Source organism: Arachis ipaensis, chromosome B10 (assembly GCF_059453495.1).
Source record: "Arachis ipaensis isolate K30076 ecotype BB chromosome B10, ASM5945349v1, whole genome shotgun sequence".
NCBI lineage: Eukaryota > Viridiplantae > Streptophyta > Magnoliopsida > Fabales > Fabaceae > Arachis > Arachis ipaensis.
The window spans coordinates 92,356,053-92,364,213 of record NC_142435.1 but is presented as its reverse complement, the minus strand read 5'-3'; the positions used below and the strand labels follow the sequence as shown (position 1 = coordinate 92,364,213).

Genomic DNA, 8,161 nt, shown 5'->3' with positions numbered 1-8,161 from the left:
ATTGACCTTTTGTGGAGGGTAGAAACGTGCCAGAAACTTGCCTTCCACCTCATCCCATGTGGTTAGACTCCCCCTTGGGAATGATTCCAGCCACTTAGCTGCTTTGTCCCTAAGTGAAAATGGGAACAAAAGCAGTTTATAGGCATCTTCCTGGACTCCATTGGACTTCACAGTGTCACAAATTCTCAGGAATTTTGTGAGATGTTGGTTTGGGTCTTCATTAGCACTTCCTCCAAAGGAACAATGATTTTCCACCAATGATATTAGCTGTGGCTTGAGCTCAAAATTGTTGGCCTGAATGGGTGGTTTCTGGATGCTACTACCACAATTCCCAGAGGTTGGGTTTATGTATGAACTAAGAACCCTCCTCTCAGGAATGGCATTGTTTCCATCAGCTCTCTCATGGTTGTGAACTTCTCTATCCATGTTGAGATCTAGAGCTTCCTCAAAATTGTCCTCAGATTCTCCTTCAGATTCCTCTTCTCCCACTACTCTCTTCCCTCTTGCTTCCCTTCTAAGTCTATGAAGGGTCCTTTCCGGTTCGGTATATGGAGGAGTTGATGTCTCTCCTCTCCTACCTGTCATACAAGAACACAGCTCAAACACAAACAAGTAAAATACTCTTGGTTAATGGAAGAGTATGGTTAGCTCAATTGAGGAATTAATTCAAACAGTTAGTGAGTCAGTGAGTTAGTTGCATGAATTTAAAGGCATAAAGAAGGAAAGCATGTAACCAAGTGCAGAAATTAAAATTCAACAAGTATTTAGAACAGAATTAACAAAGCAAGAAAAAATTGCTCAATCTAGTTAGCTTCCAATTTGAGAATTGTCAATCGAAAACCAATCCCCGGCAACGGCGCCATAAACTTGATGCGCATAAACGTGTTATGCTACGATTTAGGAAATTGCACGATCGGCAAAATTCCTTCCGGCAAGTGCACCGGTTATCGTCGTCAAGTAAAAACTCACAATAGAGTGAGGTCGAATCCCACAAGGATTGGTTGAGTGAGCAATTCGGATTAGAAGTGTGTTCTAGTTGAGCGGAATCAAGATTTGAGATGAGAATTGCGGAATGTAAAATTGGCGGGAAAAGTAAATGACAAGAAAATTAAATGGCTGAATCTTAAATTGCATGAATTAAAGAGCAGAATGTAAATTGCTGAAATTAAAAGGGAATGGGGATGATTGCAAGAATTGAATTGCAGAATGTAAAGAGAAAGTGGAAATCAGAAATGGGGAATTCATTGGGTTTAGGAGATATTGAAATCTCCGAATCAAAACATGTAAATCTCTTCCTCAACCAATGCATTCATTGAATTTTGCTTGGCAATCTTATATGATTGGATCCCAATTCCTTGGCTCACCAATGCTCTCTAAAAACAAACAAATTCCCAATCCCTTGGTTTAAATGTTCATAAGAAGAGATGATGCTTGATCACTGATTATACCACACAATTTCATGAACCACAATTTGGTAGGATTACATGTCACAATATCCATCCAAACCCCAATCCAATCCACTGTGAGAAAGCTTCTCTAGCATGAATCCTCCATTCCTTTCCCAAGGCTCCGAAGGATTCCAAGTATGAGTAGTCTCTTTCCCAAGACAACTACTCAATGGAATTAGATCGAGAAGCTTTCTAACAAAATTCAAGAGAAAAGATTGAAGAAGAAGATAAACTATTATTGATTCATTGAATTACAATAGAGCTCCCTACCCCAATGAAAGGGGGTTTAGTGAATCATAGCTCTGAATTCAATTACAAAGAAAAAGAAACTAGCTAAAAGTAAAAGTAAAGGCCTTTTTTCTAACTTAACTTCTATCCTATTTATACACTTTCTATATTGAGCTTCAGTTGTGCTTCTTGGGCTTTGAGGCCTCTCCTTGCTTTCCTTTTGCCTTGGGTTTATGATCCATAATCTTGATGAGGTTGTTGATCCAGATCCTGTAACATTTATTGAGCCAACTTAGTGATAATCAAATAATGACACATGACTCAATAAATTGAGATTTCAAACTCATCAATCCTTCAGGCCCAATCCCATAAACCATGATATTCAATTGGGTTTCATACCAAAGTAAGTTTAAGTTAATAATTGTGCTCAAAGACTAACTTAAATCACAATATTTTTGGCCAAGAAACCCTTTTCAAGAGTGGCGTTTAAGTTGTAGTTTAAGCTTAAACTGCAACTTAAACGCCAGACACTTCCAGTGAGGCCATTTGTAGAAGCACGTTTAAGCTTCAGTTAAGGTTAAACTGAAGCTTAAACGTGGAAATGGAAGAAGGTAGCCCTGGAGAGTCATGTAGTCGAACACGTTTAAGCTTCAGTTTAAGGTTAAACTGAAGCTTAAACGTGGAGATAGGAAGGGCAGCCCTGGAGGTCGAACACGTTTAACCTCCAGTTTGAGGTCAAACTGGAGGTTAAACGTGGAAAAGGGTGGAGGCATACTGGAAGTCGAACACGTTTAACCTCCAGTTTGAGGTCAAACTGGAGGTTAAACGTGGAAGCTTGGAATGGTGGCCCTGGAGGTGTCGAACACGTTTAACCTCTAGTTTGGGGTCAAACTGGAGGTTAAACGTGGAGATGGAGAGAGCAACCCTGGAGTGAAAAAACTATCGAACACGTTTAAGCTCCAGTTTGAGTCAAACTGGAGCTTAAACGTGGAATGGCCCCTGGTACTCTTCCTGGTTCTGGCGTTTAACCTCCAGTTTGAGGTCAAACTGGAGGTTAAACGTGGAACTCCTCCCTGGGTGACATACTCATTCTGGCGTTTAACCTCCAGTTTGAGGTCAAACTGGAGGTTAAACGTGGAATGCTCCTTAAGTGAGGCTTTTCATTCTGGCGTTTAACCTCCAGTTTGAGGTCAAACTGGAGGTTAAACTTCAATCCCAGCATTTCTTATCCTTCATGATTTTGGCGTTTAAGCTCCAGTTTAGGCTTAAACTGGAACTTAAACTCCACATGTGATATTCAAGCTTCCTTTATTGATTTTGTTGCTTCCTTGCTTAGCCTCTTCTTCCCTGAAATCATCCAAACAATTGCATCAAAGTCTTGCAAAATTTCATGAGAAATCTTTCATTCATAGCATTTAAGTAATATAACTAAAACTCATGGAATTTGCATCAAAATCATATTGTTTGGATGGTTCATTACTTTGTTCTTCATTTAACCATTTTTGGTTACTTTAAGCTCAAGAAAATGCATAAAACAACTAAAACTAACAGAAACATGCTAGTGAAACTAGCCTATGATGCCTTGGCATCACAACACCAAACTTAATACTTGCTTGTCCCTAAGCAAGTCCTGAGTTATTTGAGAAGAAAGTATGAACAGAAAGTAATTACATTGGCTATATTAGCAAGCATTTGAAGTTCATCAGAAGGGTTCTATGCAGAAAGTTGCAGCATCACTTTTTCATACTTATCAGGTAGGATTATCACTTTTTCATTGCATCCATCAAAAATTGCTATGGCCTCCTGTTATTCTTATGTCTTTGGCACTTTTCTTTTGTTTTTCTTTTCCTTTTCTTAGAGCTTCTTTTGCTCCTTGTTTGCTTAGTGTCATGTGTTGCACAAGCCTTTGGCATTTTCTTTTTCTTATCAGTGCACTACACATATCCACTTTAGGCATTTTAGTTCACATTTCTTCTTGAGACATTGGTGCCCAGCACCTCTTTGTGTGACTAAATGTTTTGTATTGAGGTTGCTCTTGATAATGGACTTTTGGTTGATAATCCCGGGTTAGTTAACCCAAGTTACCAAGTGTTGAAACACTCCTCCGAACCTATTCATCCAAGCATATCCTTAATACATAAACACCACAGGCATTTGTCTCAGAAGTTCAAACCATTGGTGCCTAGCTTATTTTCTCAATTTTTTTTTGCTTTTTGGTTGCCTTTTTCCGTGGCTTTTTCTTTTCCTTTTTCTTTCTTTTTTTTCATGGCCAAAGACATTTATTCATCAAGATCCATAGACAATTTTTACTTCTACATAAAAAATGATAATTCTACACTCTAATTTTAGTGATGTGACTAAACAATCAAGCATGCATACCACCACTTAATTCTACTTGGTTTGTCACTAATTTAGCCAAGTTACTTTTGTTCAAACTTTTCTTTTATTTTTGAAACAGAACAAGCATGGCAGGCACTTGTTTAAGAAGGTGAAGTTATATCCAAACATCTAAGCATTCACTTTATTCAAAGCAATTAACAAAAAAAACTACACATTCCAGAAAGATTCAACATTTACAGTTTAAACCAGAACACGCATGCTTTTGTTTAACCATTTTAAAGAATTATCAAGGAATAATACCACCTTGTGAAATTCCTTGTTTTCTCTTTGTTGTCAGGAAACACTTTGATTTCTCCTTCTTCTTCCTAAATGTTGCTTCTTGCTTTAAGGTTCTTGTTTCCTTTCCTGCAAAGAGTAATGAAGTTGCTTGCTCCTCAAGCACTTAAGTGGTTAGCTCAACTATGTGTGGGTAAGTATCGGATTCTTAAGTTGGTGTGTGAACACCAAACTTAGTCTCCCACTTACTTCTCTGTGTTCTTTGAATCCTTGAGTTATCTTGGAATGATGTTGCTACTAAGGGTTTTAAGCATTTCTGTGACTGCTTAGAATAGTTGTTCCTTTCACATAATTCAAAGGTTGTTGTGTTCAGTTGATCTTTATGGTGGAACACCAAACTTAGAGTCACACATTCCCCTTTGACTTATGGAGCCATGAATTCATTGTTTGGTGTGAAACACCAAACTTAATTCTTTGCAATGCACAGAAACTACTTTACCCCTTTTATTGAAACAAATGAAAGAAACAGCAAAAAGGTATTACCTCAGGTTGGGTTGCCTCCCAACAAGCGCTTGTTTAACGTCATTAGCTTGACGGTTGTCCCTTGTTAGGGTGGATTGTAGTGCTTGACGTCCTCTCCTCTCACTATGAAAACGTCCCCTCTTGATTCATTCATGACCTCTAAATGTTCCATAGAAAGAACTTTCTTGATTGTGAACACTTGAGGGAGCTGGGAAGGAATGGTCTTGAGGCCAGGTGGGATTGGCAGATAATGACTTGAGATCACTTTATCCCCTGGAGAAAAACCTTCAGTGGGAATTTTCTTGTTTCTCCATCCTCTTGGCAATCTCCCTATCACTCTTCCCTTTCTCTTGAGGATTTCTTCATTGACCTTTATGTCAGGAGGATCCTTCTGATCTGTTTCCACTGATTCTTGTGGCTCTAACTCTTGCAACTCTTGTTTGCCTTCCAATGACTGTTTTAGAGTCTCAGCTGCTGGATTACTTTCCTCCAAACACGGATGGCTACTATCATCTTTAGGCCTTTCAGATTCTGGTTCAGGTTCAGATGCAGGTTTGAAGATTTTGAACATGAGCTGTTCATCATGTATTCTCAGAATTAGTTCTCCTTGTTCTACATCTATGAGCGCTCTAGTAGTGGCTAGAAATGGTCTGCCCAGAATGATAGGGTGTAAATAGCTTTCCTCCATGTCCACAATGACAAAGTCTGTGGGGAAATAATAATCTCCTACTTTCACCAGCACATTTTCAACTACCCCTTCAGCTTGCTTCTGAGTTTTGTCAGCCAGTTGTATGATTACATCAGTGGATCTCACCTCGTTCAGTTGTAGCCTCTTCATCAGAGTTAGAGGCATCACATTTATGCTAGCTCCTAGATCACAGAATCCTCTGTCAATTTTTGTTTCTCCTATGATGCAAGGGATATGAAAACTTCCTGGGTCCGTTTTCTTAGAGAGTGTGTCCTTCTTGATGAGAGCACTGCATTCTTTGTTCATTGTTACCGTTTGTCCTCCCTTCAAAACTCTTTTCTTGCTTAACAATTCCTTTAAATATTTGATGTGTGTGGGCATTTGATGAAGAATCTCAAGAAAGGGAATATTGACATGCAGAGAATTAAATGTCTCTAGAAACCTTGAATAGGTTTTCCTTTTTTCACCTCCTCCTAACCTCTCAGGAAATGGTGCTTTTGGTTGGTATACTTCCATCATGCCTTTTTGCAGATCCTTGGCTTGCTCAGTTCCACTTTCCTGCTTAACTTCTTCCATATCTTCTTTCAAGATTTCTGGTTCCTGCTGTGAGGACCTGATTCCTCCTTCTTCTGAGACTTCCTTCAATATGGTGATGGCCTTGCACTCTTCCCATCTTACTCTCTTTTGTTCCCCCTTAGGATTCTTTTCTGTGTCACTAGGGAACACTGCAGTTGATTTGGGTGCCTGTTGAGATAGCTCTCCTACTTGAGATTCCAACCTTTTGAGTTTTTCACCATGGTTTCTCAAGGTAGTTCTCACATCATCCCTGAAGCTCTTCAATTCAATTATGTCTTGGCTCATGGTTGCCATCATTCCTTCCATCCGGTTTAATTGATCTTGAAATTGTTGGTTCGGATTAGGTTGGGTATGTTGATTATTTTGGCCATGATATGATGATTGGGGGTAAGTGTTTTGTGTGGCTTGGTATGATCTTTGGTTGGAGTTTTGGTATGTGGCATTGTTTTGTTGGTTGTGGTTGTAAGGTTTGTGGTTTTGTGGTTGGGTTTGTTGGTTTCCCCACCCAAAGTTTGGGTGGTTTCTCCAGCCTGGGTTGTAAGTGTTGGAGTGTGGATCATATGATTGCCTTTGTTGGTTTCCCACATAGTTAACCTCATCCCAATCACCTCCTTCAATGCCTACTTCCTCTTGATCTTGTGTGTGTATTGCAGCCACTTGCTTTGTTTCTAATTGCCTGGTAAGCTCTGCTAGTTGCTTGGCAAACACCTTGTTTTGGGCTAGAATTGTATCAACATGGTTCAGCTCCATGACTCCCTTAGTGTTGTGCCTTTCTGATGCATAGTAGTACTCATTCTCAGCCACTGTCTCGATCACTTCAATGGCTTCTTCCACGGTCTTTTTCTTGTTCAATGAACCTCCTGATGAATGGTCTACAGCCTTCCTTGATTCATAAGAGAGTCCATCATAGAAGATGTGCAATTGCACCCAATCATGGAACATGTTTGGTGGGCATTTCCTTGTCAAATCCTTGAATCTCTCCCATGCCTCGTAGAGAGTTTCACCATCTTGTTGTCTAAAAGTCTGAACCTCAGATCGAAGCCTATTGACCTTTTGTGGAGGGTAGAAACGTGCCAGAAACTTGCCTTCCACCTCATCCCATGTGGTTAGACTCCCCCTTGGGAATGATTCCAGCCACTTAGCTGCTTTGTCCCTAAGTGAAAATGGGAACAAAAGCAGTTTATAGGCATCTTCCTGGACTCCATTGGACTTCACAGTGTCACAAATTCTCAGGAATTTTGTGAGATGTTGGTTTGGGTCTTCATTAGCACTTCCTCCAAAGGAACAATGATTTTCCACCAATGATATTAGCTGTGGCTTGAGCTCAAAATTGTTGGCCTGAATGGGTGGTTTCTGGATGCTACTACCACAATTCCCAGAGGTTGGGTTTATGTATGAACTAAGAACCCTCCTCTCAGGAATGGCATTGTTTCCATCAGCTCTCTCATGGTTGTGAACTTCTCTATCCATGTTGAGATCTAGAGCTTCCTCAAAATTGTCCTCAGATTCTCCTTCAGATTCCTCTTCTCCCACTACTCTCTTCCCTCTTGCTTCTCTTCTAAGTCTATGAAGGGTCCTTTCCGGTTCGGTATATGGAGGAGTTGATGTCTCTCCTCTCCTACCTGTCATACAAGAACACAGCTCAAACACAAACAAGTAAAATACTCTTGGTTAATGGAAGAGTATGGTTAGCTCAATTGAGGAATTAATTCAAACAGTTAGTGAGTCAGTGAGTTAGTTGCATGAATTTAAAGGCATAAAGAAGGAAAGCATGTAACCAAGTGCAGAAATTAAAATTCAACAAGTATTTAGAACAGAATTAACAAAGCAAGAAAAAATTGCTCAATCTAGTTAGCTTCCAATTTGAGAATTGTCAATCGAAAACCAATCCCCGGCAACGGCGCCATAAACTTGATGCGCATAAACGTGTTATGCTACGATTTAGGAAATTGCACGATCGGCAAAATTCCTTCCGGCAAGTGCACCGGTTATCGTCGTCAAGTAAAAACTCACAATAGAGTGAGGTCGAATCCCACAAGGATTGGTTGAGTGAGCAATTCGGATTAGAAGTGTGTTCTAGTTG

At 39.8% G+C, this 8,161-nt stretch overlaps 1 non-coding gene across 1 annotated transcript; it reads left to right on the top strand.

Moving 5' to 3' along the window:
• Nucleotides 1-7,018: 7,018 nt before the first annotated feature.
• LOC148580872 (small nucleolar RNA R71) lies at nucleotides 7,019-7,122 on the top strand. Its single transcript, XR_015895563.1, has one exon. It is a non-coding gene; the product is annotated as a small nucleolar RNA R71 (small nucleolar RNA).
• Nucleotides 7,123-8,161: the final 1,039 nt, after the last annotated feature.